Consider the following 22,726-nt stretch of genomic DNA (forward strand, 5'->3'; position numbering starts at 1 on the left):
TTTCGGTGAACACTATCATCATTACTCATATCATTACAAATGTGTTTGGAGAGAGTACTGTATACTGTTTGATACTGTACAATACTGTAATGAATACAGTACTATACTGTACATGAATATGAAAAATAAAGAAATTAGTGAACATACTGTATATAAATGTAATGGTACAGTAGGCCTACAAGTTCACATGCACTTACCTAAACTTATAGTAGGTTCCTTATTTACATATGTACAATAGAAGGGGTTGATTGGAGTCTGCTACTGGTGGAAGAAGTCCCCAGCAGTAGAGGGGACGAAGAAAATCAGAAAATCTGCCGAACGATCAGAGATTTTCATAAATGGGACTATTTCTCAAAACTGCCGAAATGTCAGATTTGCCGGGGAATTGGATGCCGAAGAATTGGACTTTTACTGTATCTAACACAGGAAAGTCAGAAGTTAGGTATCTTAATCAGTTACTGGTGCCATGTAGGCTAATCCAGTACTACCTGTGTCATGACTGGGCCATCAGTGACTAAACCTGCAACCCTACTGGTTTTGTCCAGTAAGGAGGGTTGCTAGACTTCCAGCATGACAATATACAAGACCTACAAAGGAGCTTCCAAGCCAATGGACATCTTGGAGTGGAGGTGCAGCTTTGGCTAACAGTCTGTCCAGAAGGAAAACTCTGAATGCAAGTCTGGGGTTTGGTTGGAGTGGTATCCCCCAGATACCCTTATTTTGAGTCACTTCATCATGGGCAAAATTCAGGGAGTCATAGAGGATCCACTAACTGCCCAGTGCCCCAACCAAATGGGCAGGTTCATATGGCTCTAAGAAATGTGAGTGGCGTGAATACGGAGAGTTGGGTGAAAATGGTGAATGTATTTAAGAGTGCTAAGTACACTGTTGTGGCACTATGCGAAGTGAGGATGAAAAGGCACGAAATGGAGGAGTGGGTGGGTGTGAAATGCATAAGGCTGGGTACAAATGTACATGGAAGATGCAAAGAAAGAATTTCATTGCTGTTAACTGTTCAGTGGCAGAGGGGAAAGAAAGATTACATATGTGTCAGCTCAAAATGTATGGATGTCAAGTTCCAGTCCAAGGAGGTGAAAGTGGCAGTGACGTGTGTGTGTGCCTGGTGATGATAGGGGTGTGGCAGAAAAGGATGGTTCAGGGATCAGCTGGATGAAGCATTGCAATAGGACAGATGCCAAGGAATTATAAAGTGTTTGTGATGGGTGACATGAATGGGAGAGTTGATACTAGTCCTGTAAATCATATAATAGTTGTTATCAAGTGCTAAAGGAGAATGACAAAAGAAAACAACTGGAGGGCATGTGTCTGGAAAGGAGTTTATGCATTTGTAATTCACATTTTAAGCACAAAGATGCACACAAAAAATATATGGCACAGAGGGAATGGAGTCAGTGATGAAAGAAGAGTGATTGATTACATGCTTGTTGAGAGAACAATGCTTGGGAGTGTTTCTAATACCAGGGCAGTGAGAGGACGATGTGGGGGTCAATCATAAGATTAAGGTATGGACAGTTAAACTGAAAGGAAGGATACAGGTAAAGTAAGAGAGAAAGGAATAGCCAGAGCAATTGACTGAAAGTGGAGAAGCTGAGAAACAAAGAAGTGTTAGATGTATACCTGGCTAAGGTAACAGAGGAGATGGAGTCAGTGAGTTGGAAGACACCTTGTGGAATGCATATAGAGAATGGTTAGTTAGGAAGGCCAAAGTGGTGTGTGGAGACAAGGTTACCAAAGAAGAAGGTACAGCGTGGTAGGATGAAGAGGTTGAAAAAGTAGTGGAGGAAACAGGGAAGCAGTGACTACAGTTGATGCAAGAAAGGATTTTATTGAAAGATTAGAATACTGTACACCGAGGGTATGGCGTATGTGAAGAGGCTAGTAAAAAGAAAAGACGGAGGTAAACGATGATCTCTGAAGGAAAAATAATGGAAAATACTCTAACATACAATACTGTTCTGGAAAGAGATGCAAAAATATTAAAGTGAAAGTGGAAAGAAGTGTGAATGTATGAGGGATGAAAGTGGATGAATTCAGAAGAAGTAAGGAGCAGATGGAAAGAATATTTTGAAAGACTGATGAATGGGAATGATGAGAGCAGAATGGCTGCAAACATGACTAGTTTTGGTGGTATGCAGAGAAGGAATGTAGTGGCAAGAAATGTGACACTGGCAGAAGTGAATCATGCTGTGAAATGTCTGAAGAATGGGACAGCAGATGGGGTTGATGAGGTGTATGCAGGGATAATGGAGTGTAGTGATGAGAATGGAATGAAGCGTTTGTTAGTGACATGTAAGAAGGCACAGATGAGTTAAACTGTACCAATGGCGTGGATCCATTATTGTACCCCTGAAAAAAAATAAAGGTAAGCAAAGTGGGTACAGAAATTACCATGGCATAAATCACTTGTGTGTTGTAGGAAAGATATATGGAAGAATTATCATGGGGAAAATAAGGAATATTGTGGTAGGTGGGGGTGCTCACCATCCACTCACTCGATGTAGTGGTGCTGTCAGGTGTCTGCCCTTTCCTCTCTTCCATCCTTCTTTCCTTCCATCCTCTTCTGTCTTTCTTTCCTTCATTCTTTCCTCTTCCTTCTGTGGGTGACTCTACACTGAGTGACAAGCTAAAAGTTTCCTGTACACAAGGAAACCATTTACTAAGCTGGGTGGTAACCATATAACCAAATTTTGGCGCCTGGTGGTTTAGTGGGTAATTATTGCACTCCAATCGGATTGAGCCGGTGAAGGTTTATATCCAAGGAGTGGTTGGGGTTGATTGCTCATGTAATGCCACTCAGGGATGAGTGAGGCTGGTCACTCTCATCTTAAATGTCAAGACCAACTGCCTAGCCCCGGGCTCCTACACTCCTCATGGGGCAATGTAGGATTGGATGATGGATGGATGGAAAGTAAGGAATATATTAGAAGGTCTTGTGAGTAGGCTAATGAACAGGTTGACTTAAGAGTGGCAGAGGATGTGAAGTGCAAATACAATACATAGTGGAGAAAGCCTGTGAAGAGGTCTGCAATGTATGACATCAATGGATCTGGAAAAGCATGCGACACTGTAAACAGAGAAGGATTATGAAAAGTTTGCATTTTTAGGTGGGGGCGCTCACCATTCACTCACTTGATGTAGTGCTGCTCCTAGGTGTCTGCCCTTTCCTCTCCTCCATCTTTCTTTCCTTCCATCGTCTTCTGTCTTTCTTTCCTTCATTCTTTCCTTGTCCTTCTGTCTATGAGTGACTTTACACTCCCTCTTCTGTCTTTCTTTCCTTCATTCTTTCCTCGTCCTTCTGTCTATGAGTGACTTTACACTCCCTCTTCTGTCTTTCTTTCCTTCATTCTTTCCTCGTCCTTCTGTCTATGAGTGACTTTACACTCCCTCTTCTGTCTTTCTTTCCTTCATTCTTTCCTCGTCCTTCTGTCTATGAGTAACTTTACACTCCCTCTTCTGTCTTTCTTTCCTCTTCGTTCTGCCTGTGGGTGACTCAACACTCAGTGACAAGCCAAATGGTTTCCTGTACACCAGGAAATAATTTAGAATGCTGGGTGGTAACCATATAACCAAATTATGGCATCTGGTGGTTTAGTGGGTAATTAAGGCGCTCCAATCGGATTGAACCGATAAAGGTTGATATCCAAGGGGTGGTTGGGGTTGATTGCTCACATAATACCACTCAGGATGAGCGAGGCTGGTCACTCTCATCTTAAATGTCAGGACCAACTTGCCTAGCCCCGGGCTCCTACACTCCTCATGGGGCAATGTAGGATTGGATGATGGATGAATGGATATAATGTACAGTAGATGGTACGTTGCTGAGTGCTGTTAAGAGTTCTTATGGTGGTAGTGAAGCATGCATTAAAGCAGGAGGGCTTCTGAGTGAATGGTTCTGGGTCAGTGCTGATGTGAGACATGGTTGTGTGATGCCCCCATGGTTGTTCAGAATATATTAACAGGTGCTGCTATAAGAGACAGAAACAAAAGTAATGGAGAGAGGGATGGCTTTGGGAATGAATGGTGAAGGATGGAGTACAGTATTTCATTTATGATCTATGCAGATGATGCAGTGCTGCTTGGAAACAGACAAGAGCTTAGTTCATTTCATTTCGTTTTTGAGGCTCCAACATGCTTGCATGCGTCGGCCTTGGTCACCTAATGGCGATTCTCCATGCTGCTCGATCTCTGGCAGCTTCCCTATTCAGTTCCTTATCCCTGAGGTCACACTCAATGACCTCGTCCCAGGTCTTTTTCAGTCTACCTCTCGCAACTCTTCCCCCAACATTAGCACTTCTCACTTTCTGCACCCATTTATCATCCCCCATCCTCTCCACATGGCCAGACCACCTAAAATTACCACTCCTCATCACAAAACCAACAATGTACACTCCAGTCTCATCCCACCTCTGAACTCTTCTGTTGTAAACCTAGCCCCCCCCCCCCAGGCCTCAAACTCATGGATGCACTGCACATCCACCTAATCACTGTCATTCCTGTATGTTTGAGCCTGCGAATATCCTCTTCCTTTAATGCCCAGGTCTCACTACCATACAGCATTACAAACCTGATACATGCAACACACAAAGATCCCTTAGCATGGAGGGAGAGCCCTCCCAGTGTCAGGAGAGGCAACAGCTCCCTGAGCTTCTTCCAACCACTCCTCACTCTAGCCACAGAACTAGTTCCAGCCCCAGCTCCAGCACATAACATGTTTCTCAAAAAACAAAACTCCTCCACACATTCAAGAGACTCTCCAGCATTATCAATCCTTTCACACCTGACAATCTCCACATGCTCTCTCCAACACACCGCACACATGAAATTAGCATTAATTCACAGTCTACCTCTAATATAGTAATACTGCTTACTTAACGTAATGTGCCATGATTTTTTAAACATTTTCAGTCATCACTATTGGTACCCAATCAGGCAAGCCATTCCAGTGTTTCATGGTTATTATTGAGAAACTTTTGGCACAGTTATCTAATGTCAACTTAGTTGGGTGTGACAGCTTCAAGCTGTGTGACTTTCAGCTTATTCTAAAGAGCCATGTGCGATTCATATTATCAGATCTATGTTACAGTTTGACTTCTGAATCTTATCCATTCTAACCCATCTTTCTGAACCTGAATCCCTAATTGTTGACAGTGCTCACCATGCTCTAAATTTCCTAATTCTTTAACCATCTTTGTAACCCAGAGTAATTTTTCCCATGCTTGTGTATCATTGACTACATAGGGTGACCAACAATGCATCACATATTCCAACACTGGTCTGATAAGGGTCAAGTAAAATGGACAGTGCTTTATAAATTCACTTTTGTTTAATGATTCCCACTGCTGTAAACCTGTGCCACATTACTCCATAAATTATGCTGGTTTTAGGTATGTCAGGATAAATACTCATAGACCCTTTTCAGAGTTGTTCTTTGCCATTGGTTGGTCCTGTTTCCTAGAATTTGCTAACATCAACCACATGGTGTTCCATCATGTCTTCATTTCTCTCTCTCTCTCTCATGAAACTATTTAGATTTGAATTACACAATGAGCTATATTTATTTATTTTTTAATTATTTTAATAGGTGCTGGTGGCTCTCGGGTTCCTCCTCTGAATCCGGTTGACCAAAAGATAGAGGAGTTGGTGGGAATACAAAACTGAAGCTGTAGGAGGGGTTGCATCACAGGACTACACCCTTATAGTTGTCATGGTATGTCTGTTGTGTTGCTGCTGATGCCTTGATATCAGATATGGGATGAAAACAAAATGAATCAAATAGGTAAAACAGGGGCACACTCATGCATCTTTACCTCTCATTAAAATATTGTTACCTTTTCTGCCTTTTTCTTTATTTTCTTTTTTCTTTTTTTGTATACTCAATTTCCAAGAATGTATTTGGTGTATTTTTTTCCCATTACCACTTTACAAAGGTGCATAGTGTTGGTCATCAAGTGCAAAAGCAATGCAGTATCCCTGCTTGTCGTAAAAGGCGACTAAAAGGGTTGGCGAAGGGTTAGTGCCCCTCCCCGGAAAACAACTAACTAAAAAAACAAACAATAAGCCTCAGACAAGGACTGACCAAACGATGACGACCAAGGACCGGACAAAGGACATGGTTATTGGAACGTGGAATGTAAGGGGAGCGAATGATGAGATGAAAGAGAGAGAGATTGTCCAGGTGCCTGAGGGTGTGAAAGTGGATGTATGTGGAATAACTGAAACAAAATGGAGGGGAGAAAGTGTGAGAGAATGGGAGTATGGATGGAGTATATGTGCAGGAGTAGATGAGAATGAGAGGGCAAAGGAAGGAGTGTGTATAGTTGTGAGTAAAAGATGGAAGAAGAGCATAAGACAGTATGGATCAGTTGGGTCAAGGATTGTGTGGGTAAAGTTGAAAGTTGGAATACAAATGTGGGCGATTGTGTGTGTGTAGCGCCAACGCAAGATCGTGCTAGAAGAGTGAGAGAAGAGTTCTGGACAAATGTAGAAATGTGCATGGAAAAGTTTGGAAGGAATAAGAGAGTGTTTTTGATCGGTGATAAGAATGGTAAAGTTGGGAATGTGAAGGTGGATGGAATAGTTGGTGAGTGGGGTGTGCCTGCTGAGACAGATGAGAATGGGAGTGCGTTAGTGGACATTTGTGCTGGGAGGGGGTTGGTGATAGCCAATACCCTCTTCAGGCATAAAATGATCCACAGGTATACATGGCGAGTGGTGAGAAGGGTGGGTGGTGAACTGAATGAAAGGAAGGCAATGACTGATTATGTGTGTGTGGATGAAAGGATGTGAAGATGTGTATTGGATGCCAGAGTGTATAGAGGTTGGGGGAGTGGACTTTCTGACCACTACTTGGTGGTGGCCAGAATTAGGATACAAGTAAGATGGAGGAATAGAAGAAGGGAAAGACGAGAGGAAGGAGTAGTTGCAAGGAGAGTGGAAAGGTTACAAGAGGATGAGAAAAAGGCAGAGTATAAGAGAGAAGTGGAGGAACGATTGGGCAAATATGAATTGGAGCAGATGGGAGACGTGGAAGGTGTGTGTAAGATATTTACAGAAGAAATATGTGCAGCATGTGATGTGGTGTGTGGAAGGAAGAGAAGACGGAGGGCTGTGCAAGGAACAGCGTGGTGGACTGAAGAGGTGAAACGGGCTGTGGCACAAAAGAAGAAAGCATACAAAAAATGGATGAGAAATAGGGGCGTGGAAGAAGTTGAGAGGCGGAAGAGAGAGTTATATGTGGAAAGGAAGAGAGAGGTGAAAAGTTTAGCAAGAGAGAGTAAGAAGAGAGTGGATGAGGAATTTGGAAGGAATTTGAGTGTAAAGTGGAGGGAATGTAAGAAAATGTTCTGGAGAGAAGTGAAAAGAGTAAGACAGGGTGGAAGTGAAGTTAGCAGGGGAGTGAAAGATAAAAATGGTAGATTACTAGTGGAGAACGGAGAAAAAGTGAACAGATGGAGAGAACACTTTAAGGAATTGTTGAACGTAGAGGATGGAAGTAATGCGAGCATAAGTGGCTGGGGAATGGCTGGGAGAAGGAGGGAGGTGAGAAGACAGGAAGAAATCAGTAGGATAGAAGTTGTGGAAGCAATGAAGAAAGTTAAATTGGGGAAAACCCCAGGAATTGATGGAGTGTGTGGTGAAATGCTGAAGCATGGGGGAGAGATAGTAGTAGAATGGATGTGGAAGATGTGCAGATTGGCCTGGGAGGAAGGTAGAGTCCCGGAGGATTGGAAGTCAGGTATAATTATTCCCTTGTACAAAGGAAAAGGGGAAAAAGAAGTGTGTGGTAATCATAGGGGCATTTGTCTTCTTAGTATAATAGGAAAAGTGTATGGTAGGATACTTATAGACAGAGTTAGAGAAAGAACAGAGAAATTAGTTGGAGAAGAACAGGGAGGCTTTAGGAAGGGAAGAGGTTGTGTAGATCAGATATTCATTCTTAGATCTTTAGTGGAAAAGTTTCTAGAGAAGGGAAAGAAGTTGTATGTGGCTTTCATTGATTTGGAGAAAGCATATGACAGGGTGTATAGACAAGGATTGTGGAAAGTGTTAAGAATATATGGAGTAGATGGGAAGTTGTTGAATGATGGGAAGAGTATGTACGATGGTGCGAAGGCTGCAGTGCGTGTGGATGGTGAACTAAGTGAATTTTTCTCTTTGAAAGTTGGGTTGAAACAGGGATGTGTCATGTCTCCATGGCTGTTCAATCTGTACATGGATGGGGTAATAAAAGAGGTACAAGGTAGGGTAGTGGATGTTGGAGTGGCCCTGGTGAGAGAGGACAGTGTTTGGAAACTCCCTGTACTGTTGTTTGCAGATGATACTGTGTTGTTAAGTGAAGACGAAGGGGAGCTGCAAGGCTTGGTGAATGAGCTTGGGAGAGTGTGTAAGAAACGGAATCTAAAGGTGAATGTAGGGAAGAGTAAAGTGATGGTCTTTGAGAGAGGTGAAGTTAGTGAATGTACAGCGAGGTTGGATGGTGAGGAACTGGAAAATGTGAGTACGTTTAAGTACTTGGGTAGTGTGATGAGTAAGGATGGAGGTTTGGAGGGTGAAGTGCATGAAAGGGTACAGCAGGGAAGAAAGGTTGCTGGTTCTTTGAAAGCAGTGATAAGAAACAGGGAAGTAAGCATGGAAATGAAAAAGTTACTACATGACAGTATTGTGATACCAACTCTAACGTACGGAAGTGAAGCTTGGACATTGCTGGAAGGACACAAGTCAAGAGTGAGAGCAGTGGAAATGAGTTATTTAAGAGGAGCCTGTGGAGTCACATGGAGAGACAGGCTGACGAATGAGGATATAAAGGAGCGTTGTGGTGTGGATGTGGATGTGATAGGAAGCGTTATGAGGAACACACTGAGGTGGTTTGGCCATGTGGAGAGGATGGAGGGTGAAAGACTGACGAAGAGAGTGTATGTGAGTGAGGTGGAGGGGGGAAGAGGGAGGGGGAGGCCGAGGATGAGATGGAGGGATGGGGTGGAGAGGTATATGAGAGAGGGGGGTGTGAGTTAGGAGCAGGGGAGTGAAATGGCGGGGGACAGGGCGACTTGGAGGCGATTTGTTTGTGGCCACCCCAAACGGGATTGAGGCGTCTGGCAATAGACAGATAGATAGATTATTATTATTATTATTTTTATTATGATTATTATTATTATTATCATTATTTTTTTATTACCACCACTTTCCAAGAGAATGCATGTTTTTTTTTTTTATACCACCATACAAGACGGTGAGTCATATGCAAAAGACATGCATGTTAATTTTTTCAGTTACCATTTTCGAAGAGAGTGCATGGCATAGGTCATGTGCCAAATCAGTGCAGCTTTATCATTTGCACTGGACAAGTGTGCATTATGTTGATCACGTGCAACAGAAATGCATGAAACTTGCATAAACCATCAATGTTCTGTATAGCAATTCATTTGACATAACTGGATGTTATCCTTCATTGGTCTTTGTTTTCACACTGTAATGTGGACCGCATGTCATGCATTACTCTATGGCAGAACCCACAAAATACAGTAAAAGTCCTCAAATCCGAATGGCAGGGGACCGAGGGTCTTTCAGACAAGTGGTTTTTTCAGACCATTAGGAGGGACCTTTGAAATCAAATACAGTATGTATCAGTACATGATCATTAAATATACACTTAAAATTATATGGGTTATTGTTTTAGACACCAGAAATGCATAGAAGTGTAGCTGAATAGTTGCAGGCAGGTACAGTACATCCAAGGGCAGGTACAGTACAGCCAAGGGCAGGTACAGTACAGCCAAAGGCAAGTCCAAGCCAGAGAAATCCTAAGATAAAGCCCCAAAAATTTTTGTAATATTTCACTTTGACAATCTCGGAGTATTGGGATATTCAGATTATTGGTGGCTGTATTGGAGGACTTTTACTGTATTTGGAACAAAAATAAATAAATAAAGAAAGCTTCTTGTTTTGGAGAGCTGGAGTGGCAAAAGCTACTTACGACTGCAGTGCATGATGAGCCCCATGCCCAGCCAGAGTCCCCACAGTGGGGCAACATTACATTTATGGAAGATTGTGGGGAAGGAGGGACAAACCACAAAATTACCCACTGCCCACCTGAAGCCACGCACTATTCAGATGGCCCAGCAACAATTACACTTGTCCCCAACACCTCTTTGTATACGGAGACCAAATTGAGTGCGTCCCCTTGCACTTCAGTCAGTGCCAGCAGTACATAAGGTTCAGATATGTTTGACTATAAAACTGTGAAGAAAAAACTAAAGCTAGAAAAAAAGAAGACTAGAGGTAGCTTATCTCTAAAATAAAACTGAATTTTTGAGTATGGAAAAGGACCTGTATAAGTCAGGGTAATAAACTTTTTTTTTTTTCTTGCATTTCAAAACACCTTCATGGTTATATATCATCACCAGGTAACTAAAATAATTGTAGTTGTAACCTGTGGCTCATCTTCACGTCAACTCAATGAGCAGCAGGCCTGCTATATCCAAATATGATGACTGTGGCTGTGACATAAACAATATTTAAAAAAAAAAATAATAAATAAAGTGGCCTTGAAGAAAGCAAACATATGAAAATAATAATACTTTACCTGTGTTCTCCCTGAGGTATACCGTGCACACTACAAACCAATGAGTGTTGTAATTTTTAACATCAGTGTAGTAATGACAGGTTTTGATTTCCATGTTGCACTCGGCTGCCTAATGTGATTTACTGGTCCCTACGGTACATGCATTTGGATGGCAGGATGTAAACTAATGGGACCACTGTGTTCTATAATACCGTTAGAATACTGGCACCATACAGCACTACGATTACTATCTGCACAAAGGATCAGCAGCCAAGAAATATTTGATACTAGTAGCATACACTACAGTTTTTCAGCATTAATAAATATGCGGTGCGACGGAATACCGCACAGGTAATTTATCGACTCGGCACTTCCAATGGGAAAATATATATATTTTTATTTCACCACATCGGTTCATACACACCTAATATGAAATCTGGTAAAAAAAAAAAAAATGCGCTTAATGTAACAATAAAAATCAGGATTCGGAGTAAAAACATGCTAAAGTTAACAAATATTTCCCATTTAGATTGCTAATGCCTTCTGTTTTGCACAAATGTTGATTTTCAGTGCTAATAAAAGTATTTGATTGTAAATCAATATTGGTACAAAACATGTCTGTGTGAGTTGTCTAGCTAAAGGCAAAACACTGGCTAACTTTAGTAAGTTTTTGCTCTGAATCCGGATTTTTTAACCGTTAAATTTAAAAAGATTTTTGACCGGATTTCAGATAATTAGGTGTGTACTAAGCTATAGGGTGGTGAAAATTATAATATTTTCCAATCAACAGTGCCGATTCAATAAAAGTCGATTCGTTATTTCGTCGCAGGTGGCACCCATGAAAGTGACACTGTGCCAGGTTGGGTGCATGTACTGTAATATCAAGTCAATAGAATTTACTGACTGAAGTATAGTATTATAGTCGCGGTGCACGACTCTGTGGTTGTCATTATCGTACCCTGGCAACGTACCATTCAAAAGTGCGTCTAATTCACACGAACCATATTATAATGCACGAATATATTATACACGAATCTCTCTCTCTCTCTCTCTCTTTCTCTCTCTCTCTCTCTCTCTCCACAGGTTAAGTTGAAATGACCCGAGACTTGGCCGACTTGCTACTTGATACTGTGATAAAGAAACGAAAATAAGACAATTAAAATCTGCAACATGTGTGTATATTAGAGTAAATTTTGTTATTTTCAAAGGTGGGAGTTTCAAGATACTTTCATGGACCTTACTTTAGGTCATCGTTGTTGTCTTGATATCTGTTATCAATAAGTTGTAGTAATGCCATTGGGTAATGTATATAAAAAAAAATCATACAGCCATACAGTGAAAGGAATAAAAATCGCAGTTAAAAGAAACCGTGCGTCATTCAACGTTTGTTACTGTTGCATCTTTTTCTGCTAGAGTTTAGAGATAGTGGCTTTCATTTAGCAATAATATTAATGTCTACTTATATGAAATCCAGCCATATTCTAGAGAGGGGTGCAAAGTTTTATTGATAGTCGAGTGATTTGAGGACTTTCTGTTGTGATGATCAGGATATTTTTATTTTTTAATGGACATTCTTGTGATTTTGGGATAAGGTTAGGTTAGCGCTACTGTGAATGGCGGTTGTGTGTACGTCTGGGGGAAGTGTTGGTGCTCTAGTGTTATATGGCTTATTTCTTCCCCATTTGCTCAGAGTATAATCATGATACTTTCTCAAGGTATGTCAAGTAACAACTCTTTAATCCCTTAGTAGTTTAGGAATATATTGATTAGTAGTTGAAGTTTATTGCGTATAGTAGTTAATATTTTTTCAAATGGTGGGAAGTAATCAGTTTTGCATGTGTATTTGAAAGTGTTATGGCCCTTTTTGTGGACACACATTGCTGCTTTGCACAAGTGTTATTCTAGAATTACTGTTATATAGCTGAGAGGTTTATATAATTGATTCAAGTATGATAAGGAAATTGCGAGTGTGAGTTGGAAGTGTTTAAGTTACCAAAGATCCTGCGTATTATTATTATTATTATTATTATTATTATTATTATTATTATTATTTTTGAAGAGAACACTGCTCACATTGGGTAAGGTTAGTCGGTTCAGTGCAGGTTGGTTTGGTTAGGTTGGCACAGTAAGGATAGGATGGATTTAGGTTTGCTTGATATTTAGGTTCTCTGCTGCCCCTTTTTAAAACAAATATGGTTGATTTGCAACATATGGGTGATTGATAAAAAGAAAAAAGGGGGAGGAGGGCATTGACTGCATGAAAACTTTACAAATTACCAGGTAGACTACATACAAACCAAGCCAAAAATCAGCCAATTTTGTCTTTGAAAATGGTGGTGTGTTCTTGTTATACTGCCATAACTGCATATTCCTTTATAACTGTATTTTTGAAGGGATTGAGCGATGCCAGCAAAATGCCGCTATCTTTGTTGCATCACACATTGCTCTATGTTTGTGAATGCTGTTAGCCTCGTAATGTCGTGTGGTTAATTTTTCAAAGCCAGTTTCTGTCATCCTGTAACAGTGTTTCGTTTCATCTCTGGTGTGTACTGGTACATATATTCCGTTGTGCATGCAAAGTACTGGATAATACACATAACTTGTGTGTTGTTCAACATTGTAACATCATTCAGATTGGTAGGATACCTCTTAGCCAAAGATGCATTGTGTACTGTCACATCTTGGGCAGATGGCTCCATACAGTTTTATATAATACTGTACTGTACTGGCCTGAGTTAAACACTGTGTGAAGGTAGTTTGAAATTTGCTGCTGTGACCATACAGCTACATTACCCTATCAGAGTGGAAATGATGTCATGTTGCTGTCAAACTATCCTTGGTACCTTGTGTGGGAACTGCCACAGTGGATGTATTTTATATCCATTAAATATGACCTGTACAATATTTTATGATACTGATGTACCGGTATTGGCGCATTGAAAGCAATCCAGGATATTTCTAAATCAGTCCAAACATTGAGCAAGAATGCTGCTACGTATATACAGTATAATCCCTTTGGCATTGCTTATTTGTTGGCATCAGTTGGTTAATTTTAAGAATATATTATATACTTGCTGTTTACCATACAGTATTTTGAACACATACTAGTATTGGATTACTACATATACCGGTACCCTGTATATCTATTTTGTTCATTCATTTATAAAGCCTTTAACTTCCCTTGTACTTCGTTACTTATTGGATGTGGTCATTTTGGCTAATGGCAGCTCTTCACACTGCTCGTTCTCTAGCAGCCTTTCTATACAGTCCTTTATCCGTGAGGTCATATTCTGTGACATCGTTCCAGGTCTTTTTTGCTCTGCTCCTCATAACTCTTATCTACCCTTAACGTTTGCACCTCTCACTCTTTACTGAGTTGTCATCCTCTATTCTCTCCATATGGCCAAACCATCTCCATCTACCCCTTCTCATTTACTGACACTGTACATTCAAATTACATCATTCCTCTGTCAACTCTCCATTCACAATCCTGCCCTCTCCAGGCCTGCCATTCAAGGATGCACTTCACATCCTCTGATCATTCTCACCCCTGTATGTTTGAGCCAACAACTATGCTCTTCCTTCACTGCCCAAGTCTCAGTGCTGTACAGCATCATTCTCCCCGACACATACTGCATACAGGGACCCTGTAGCATGGTAGGGAGAGCCCTCTAAGAGTCAGGAGAGGCAACAACTCCCTGAACTACTCTCAGCCACTCCATACCCATACTGCCGATCTAGCTCCAACCCCCCTTCCAGCACGTCATGTCCTCCAAATAACAAAACTTCTCCACACACTCAAGAGACTTTCCAGCAAGATTAATCCCTTCCCACTTCACTGCTTCTGTATGCTTTCCTTTACATAGTGCATACATAAAATCTGCATAATTTTACATCATGTCACTAATTTTCCTATGCACCCACTTATGACAGACACTACACAAAATGAAGTTATTATACCATACTTCCTATGCCCTTGTGGCAAACTATGCATGGCTACACACATGCTTTGACAGTACCACCACATGCCCTAGATGTCATCACTTTTGCTTTTCCATGTTTACTTTCAAATCCTTGTAATTTGGAAATTATTAGCAGTTGGACAGTGTGAAGAGAGTGCTGGATGCGAGAGGGATGTCTGTTGAGCAAGGAAGAGTGGCTGTGCGTGACAGAAATAAATGGAGAGAAATTGTGAATGAATAAGTGATGACGCAGCCCTGAGGGGATATTCTCCCGCATTTGGGCTGATCAGTTAGTCAGGTCAGGTGCGGGTAAGGGGATGGGTCTGTTATTATGTGGCAGGGGTAAACCAGATCTGCTGTTGGGCCCTGCTGCTGATGTCACTGATTGCATTGCGCAGTTGACCCTTGTGCGGTGTGGTGCGATGAGGATCTGTCCGTTCTCCCCTTTGGGGCTAAGATGCGAATGAATGTGTTTGAATGGATGAGTAAATGGAGAGTGTGTCATCCTGTCTCGGCTACCTCCCTTTCCTTGGGGGAAGCAGCCGGGGTATATAGATAGATAGATAGATATCTTACTCCAGCATTAACACAAAGAAGGATCACTGAACTACCATTTACATTGTGTGTAACTCAGACTCCTGCAGCTCACTCTTATCTGAATAAAATCATATCAATAGCTGAAATAGAATACAGTGCACCTGAGCAGACCAGACCAGAAGAGAGTTACCATACTGGTTATCTCTCTGACTTGTTTAACTCATTATCAGTTGAATAATTTTGTCAGGCATTAGCTAGAGTTAACTTAAATTATTAACTGGACCCTGAGAGATTTAGAATGGACTGTCATGAGGCAGTTTTAAGCTATAAACCAAACTCGAAGCTAAAACCAGGCAAAAAGCAGGTAACTAGCTACATAGGTATGTACCGTAACACAAAGGAGATCGCTGGGACCACTTGCATGCATATTTACATTAATGTTTTACTATTTTCCACAAGCTGAATGCCAGTGACTTGTGGGTTGGTGAGATGCTGCAGCCAGTGACACATGGCGGAAAGAACGGAACAAATTTTTTGCGTGTCATGGAATTAATAAATAATCCCTGGTGGGGGGGGGGGAATCGATCTACTATATTATCAAAACCATAAAAGAAATCCCATCAGTAATGAGGGAGTACAGTTAATTCATCCAGCTACCTCAGTCCCTTGTCAGTTCCCTATCATAATAAATTTCCATACCTGTACCTTATTTTCAGGCCCTGATGAGGAGCCTGCATGTGGTGGTTGTGCTCACCTCAAGTGAAACAAAGACACTGCAGTGTCCATCTAAGAGCTAGACCTCCTCATATTTCCCTGCACCTCACCATGGTCCAACCCTGATGAGGTGCTGTCTATCACAATGGGGCACTGGATACTGCATGGTGTATGTATAGTGATCCCTTGGCACTAGCAATGTTTGTTATCACTACGATATGAAAACCTGCGATTCTGCCATTATAGCGCATTTTTCAACTAAAAAATATAATTATTGTACACATGAGCCGGTTTCTCCCGACAGTGGTGATGCACTGTCTCTGGTTTCTGGTGGCTTTGAGGGATTCACAAATGAGGTCCTACTTGAGGAGTTAATTCCAGGTGGTGGAGACCATTGTATAAACTCTCCATCCTCAAGCTTCGAAACCCCTTTCCTCAAGCCTGTCTCACGTCTCTGGCCCATGTTTCTTCCTCGTTGTGCCCTTTTTGTCAATCTGTTACCCTTTGCCTGTGTGTGTGTCTGATGTTTTCCATAACAGCATGTGTTTAGTGGGTCTGAATTGTAAAAGGAAAACAAATTGGACCTGCACTTGAGGTGCCAGGTCCCATAAGTTGTTGATATTCGTTATTGCTAGTTCCATTATCATGCGCCATGTTTGTTACCAGTTACGTCCGATAACTAAGGGATCACTGTACTGTACTGTGCTGTACTGTAACTGTAGGAAGGCTGTGCAGGAGCAGTTGCCGTAAGCCTGTGGATGATGGATTTGTTTGGCTAGGCATGCAAGGTTAAGAACAACAGCAGCCTTATTTGTTAAACACTACTTTACCATATCCATTCACCTACTTAACCCACTGTAACTTCTTACACTTTTAGACTCACTCACATTTACCCGTTTTGTCTGTATGTTCGTAGAAGTCAGTGTCAGTGCAGTGTTTGTTTCAGATTCACAAGTGAAGTTGGCTGTGATATGGATGAAGTGACTGTTACACACTCCTAATCATCAAGAGGAGCCTAAGCATTGAACTGAATATTGCCAGACTTGAAGGAGAGGACCTGGAGACTGCATTTGATCATCCCTCTGGATCACAACTGGAGAGTCATTTGGAGCTGGTAATACTACCACCACCACCACACTACCATCTTAACTTTGTCCTGCCGTTTGCAGCAGCATCTTTATTGCCTACAACAAGCATCATCACTACACTAGTAAAGTACCAGGCTACCAATTTCACCACCACTCTAAACACAGAAGTTTTCACCACCACTAGCATCTTTGCACCGTCATCTTCATCACCGCATCATAAAAATGAGAATACCTAGTGCATTGAAATTGGAAATATCTCCTGGTTATTGTGCAAGAAAATTAGAGAGAAGCTTTGTGCCCATATGCTTCTCATGGGACAGTACAGATGAAGTAGAAATAGAATACAGAGAAGTCATTTGTTTTGTGCGTTGCAGTAATGTTTGAGAATTGTCATTGTGATGGTACTGAGAGAATCATCAGTGAACAGAGGTGCTGAACTTGCTGCTGAATTTTTCTCATAGGTGTTGCATTAATTCCTCTGTCATATTGCAGAATTCTTTTTTGTATGAAGTACAGGTATCTTGCTATTTATTGTCAGATGCCTTAAACCTGTAAGGAGTATCCATAATCATATTGCCTCCACGCCACTTTGTATCAATTTTGTAAACTGAGTAGCCCACCCAAGGCCCCAGTACTCTTGACTGAGCAATAGAAGCATAAAGCAGTGAGGGGAAAAATTTTATTGTTCTTTGGTATTGACTAAGGTCTGTCAGAAAATTGTAAAGCCCATCAATAATCATGGAAACAGAGGAGCAGCAGCAAGAAAAGCTAAAGTGCCTATGTTGTAGCAAACTATTCACTTCAAAAATTGCACTGAACAGGCACTTGAGGTCTGACCACGGAACGGAAAATATCTTCACCTGCAGCATCTGTGGGAATAACTACAGCTCGAGGTCCAGCCTTGGCCAACACATCCGCATCCACACTAACGAGAGGAGGTTCGAGTGCAAGTTGTGCCCAAAGAAGTTTATACAGAAAATCCATCTTGCGCTGCACATGAAAAACCATCTGAATATGAGACTGAGATGCCCAGTGTGTGCCAAAATCTTCAGGAAAAAGGAGAGACTCTATGCGCATAAATGTCGTGTTGGTGAGCAAATCACTGGGGAGAACAGTCTCTTATCTCGGACTGATATAAAAGGGAATAATTATGATAAGGAAGATGAGCGTGACCACAGTGAGAGACATCTTGATCCCAAACATGATACAAATCGAAAGAAACGGAAAAATAAGCTCAGTTCTCACAAAGGCAGAAAGCACACTCCAGTACACAGTAGGTTTCAGGAAGTTCAAATCAGTTCTGAAGTGGATGGATTGAAGTGTAACAATTGTGACAGAACATTCTCAGATAACACAGAGTTGGAGTATCACATGGAAGTGCACAAGAGAGAAGCAATCTTCGAGTGTGGTGAATGTGGCATGCAGTTCCGCAAAAAGTGCTATCTTATGAACCACATGCGAACACATAATTAGTCCTCTGAATCTAGTTTATTTATTTATTTATTTATTTTTAATGCAGCTAACAGTTGATTTCTTCAACTTCAGAAAGGCCTCTTGTATTTTACAGGATATATAAAGATTGAATATAACATTCCCAGTTCAAAGTCACCCCTAATCCCCCCTATTCAAAGCCTTCCCTAACCTCCCCAGTTCAAAGTCTCCCCTAACCTCCCCAGTTCAAAGTCTTCCTTAACCTCCCTAGTTCAAAGTCTCCCCTAACCTCCCCAGTTCAAAGTCTCCCCTAACCTCCCCAGTTCAAAGTCACCCCAACCTCCCCAGTTCAAAGTCTCCCCTAACCTCCCCAGTTCAAAGTCTCCCCTAACCTTCCCAGTTCAGTCTCCCCTAACCTCCCCAATTCAGTCTCGCCTAAGCTGAATAAAGCTGTCAGAAGATAGTAATTCAGAATGAGGTAGAAACAATGCCCCTTGGCTGCATAAATGAACCACTGCCAGACCATAATGTACAGTTTGGGATAAAAACTTAACATGATCTCATATTCTATTGTAGCTTCTTCCTCTGCTGGCTAATATGCCCAAGCTGAGAGAGGCTTGGCGTGAGTTTAGGACAAAAGGTTGCATATTACTTCATCCTCTAGTGGAATTTTTCTTCTGGCTAATATTCCTGAGCTGAGTGAGGCTTGGTGTGTTTCTCTGCCCATAGAAGATACTTAATGATTGATGCGCCAGGGAGAAAAGTGTTAACATGCTCTAGGTTGGAAGTGAAAGCAGTGAAAGAGTAGGGAATTTTAGTAGTCAGGAAAGGAATGTTATTTTTGTAACACCTGCTGAACATTGTGTTAAGGGTCATTCTGTCCCAAAGGCAGTCACCCATGAGTGTCACTTCAAAGACAATACATTTGAATAGCATTTATCAAATATGTGTAGTTACAGTGTTCTAGCTCTTCCATTTTCCATGTTATACATATTGTAGCTATGTATAACTCCCCTTGTAGCCATCTTTAGTTTTGATTATTAGATATAGCAATGGCTGTGTTGGTAATGGTACAAAAAGTCATCTGATTGTATTTTGTTTGTTGGTGTGAAGTGCAGTTTCCATATCCTTTTTGTTCCGGATATTAATTACATGTGAAAATAAAGATACTGTATGAATTGGGGAGTCTGTTCCATGAAAAACTTGATATGCTGTACAAAATGAAGTGATGATGACTGTTGGGTTAGTTGTGAATCATGGGTTGTATGCTTAAACCTGAAATTGCAAAGAGGGATGCAGACCTCAAATCTTTGACGGTGAGTTTTGAAGTGTCTGGTGATGATGATACCTATTTGGCCTTATATGGGTGCTGACTGCCTTCTGTTGTATGGGATGCAGGCTGACTGTACCTAAGAACCACAGGCATTCCATAATTAATCATCTAAAATTAGTGGTTTACACTCCACTTTGCAGTTGAAGGTTAAGTATACAACCTGTAGTTTTTGCTCACCCTCTGCTCCTACTTATGAATAAAAGGAAAAGTAAATTAGGATTTCAAAATTTGGTCATACGGTTACCACCCAGCCTAGTAAATGGTTTCCTGGTGTACGGGAAACCATTTGGCTCGTCACTTACTGTAGAGTCACTCACAGGCAGAAGGAAGAGGAGAGAATGAAGGAAAGAAAGACAGAAGAGGGAGTTTCCTCACTAATTTCAAGCTTGTTAGTGTATCATTTATACCATATCACACCCACTTTTTCAAATGTCAGCAGATCTGTTCGGATAGATTTTATGTTTAAATTAACCTAGTTTTGTTTGGAACATATATATCTATCTATCTGTTGCCAGACGCCTTAATCCCGTAAGGGGTGGCCACAAACAAATTGCCCTCATGTCACCCTGTCCCCTGCCATTTCACTGCCTTGCTCCCAGCTCACACCTCTGTCTCTCATATACCTTTTCACTCCATCCCGCCATCTCATCCTTGGCCTACCCCTTCCTCCTTCCTCATGTACACTATCTTCATTAGTCTTTTGCTTTCCGTCCTCTTCACTTGGCTAAATCACCTAAGTGTATTTCTCCTAATGCTTTCTATCCCCTCCACATCCACACCACAATGCTCCTTCACTTGCTCATTTGTAGTCTGTCTCCATGTAACTCCACAGGCTCCTCTCAAATAACTCATTTCCACTGCTCTCACTCTTGACTTGTGTCCTTTCAACAAGGTCCAAGCCTCACTTCCATACATTAGAGTCGATATCGCAATACTGTCATGCAGCGACTTTTTTGCTGCCATGCTCACTTCCCTGTTTCTTATCACTGCTTTCAAGGAACCAGCAACCTTTCTTCCCTGTTGTACCCTTTCAAGCACTTCACCCTCCAAACTTCCATCCTTACTCATTGCACTACCCAAGTGCTTAAATGTACTTACTTTTTCCATTTCCTCATCGTCCAACCTCACTGTACATTCACTGACTTCATTTCTCTTGAAGACCATAACTTTACTTTTCTCAGTATATGTATATACAGTAGCAATAATGAAGGTTTTCTTGAATTTATTTTCCTTTAATGACTATCTATCTATATTTGTCTATCTATCAATAGCCAGACGCCATAATCTTGTAAGGGGTGGCCGTTTGTTTTTGAGTTAATTGTTTTACTGGGAGGGACACTAACCCTCCGACAGTCTACTTGTTGACACGTAAAAAATATGTATTACGTGGTTACACCTAGTGTTGTAAATGGTTTCCTGGCTTGAAGGAGACATTTAGGCTTGTCATTCAATGTAAAGCCACCTGAAAAGGAAAGAAGAGTAATGAAATGTGACAGGAATGATGGGAGAAATAGAAAGAGAGGAGGGCAGACCAGAAAAAGAATGATAAATGCACACAAGTTAAGAGTACAGTAATGAGTACCTGTGCTGTCTAGTTAGCCAAATGTGTATATGTTTATTGATAATACAGTACCGGTATAGTGTTATGTTCTAAGATGTCTTGTATTTTGTGGATCCATCCTCACCATGTCTTGATAATGATGATTAATGTAGTACTGTATTTTTTATTTATTTTATTTTATTTATTCATTCAGGTCCTTATCTAACTCTTGTGGCTAAATACTGTCTTCTGAGAGGAAAGTGTTCGTTTGGAAATAGCAAGAAACACATAATTTCATTGGAGAGATTAATCTGTTTGCTGCTAGGGTGTTGGTACGGTGGCAGCCATCTTCCTTTCACTTGATGTAGTGCGTCCGGTTTTATTCACCTTTATAATTCTGTTTCTTTGTCTTTCTTCCTCTCTCCCTGTTTCTCCATTTCTGGTATCTCTGCACTGAATGACAAGCCTAATATTTCCTGTAACCCAGGAAACCATTTACAGTACTGGGTGGTAACCATTTACCGGTAACCAAATACAGATAATGGGGTGGTGTGGAGCTTGCTTTGTTGTCCATGTTAATTGGGCGGAGAGAAGTAAATATGGCATCCATCTCAGAACCAAACCTCCACATTCTTCCCCACACAATGCTGTGACAAGGTTCTGTCACCCACAAAGGACATTGGTTCATTGCACAGGACAGCCCTGCAGGGGCAGTTATTTGTTTGCAGTTGATGGGTCTGCTCAATCAAACAGACTGATGTAACTTTACTACTACTATTACTAGGGTGTTATAAGGTGATTGAAATTTTCTTGATAGAAGGACTAAAAAAAATAATAACTTGGTCTGAAACGATAGTCACTGAGTCTGGTGATTTTTCTTGGTGACTCCAGACAGTTTTGTTTAAGTTTGGTGAGGCTGTGTAGTGAAGGTGTAAATGAAAGGTGTATCTAATACCTTCAGTACATAAGTCTCTCCTGAGCAAAGTATAATCAACTGGAACCAGGAATAAAATATGACAACTTCTGGCAGAAAATGGTAATGCCAATAGTATCCCTTTCAAGATAAGATTTTTGTGGTACAGCATTTACACGGGTCAGTCCTTCACTCCAGTAACGTTTTTTATATTATTGTGGCTGTTATATGCTTGCTTTGCATAGATTAGGAGAGACATTTGAACTGTGGTGGTCACTGATAGTCTTCATTGATCCCTGAAGCATAAAGCCCTCTCCCCCCCTCTCTCTCTCTAGAATGATCTGGAAGTAGCAAGAGTGTAATTACGGGAGTATCACTACAAAAGAGGTTTAAGTCTCCATAGTCCATTCACTGCAGTAGAGTAAATTTATAGTGACTAATTCTTTATTTTTTTCACAGAGAAACCTTTCACAGTCTAAGTTGATGATGATCTGTGTAACACTTTCACTGCAGTGGTAGTGTTTAGATTAGACTGGATTAGATTGATTGTAAGGATAAAGTGCAATGGTTGTGTTTAGTTAGATTGGATTCAGTAAATTGTTAGGTTAAAGCATAATTATGCAGGA

Source organism: Coenobita brevimanus, chromosome 53, assembly GCF_032717465.1.
Source record: "Coenobita brevimanus isolate Jiangsu-jjx chromosome 53, ASM3271746v2, whole genome shotgun sequence".
NCBI lineage: Eukaryota > Metazoa > Arthropoda > Malacostraca > Decapoda > Coenobitidae > Coenobita > Coenobita brevimanus.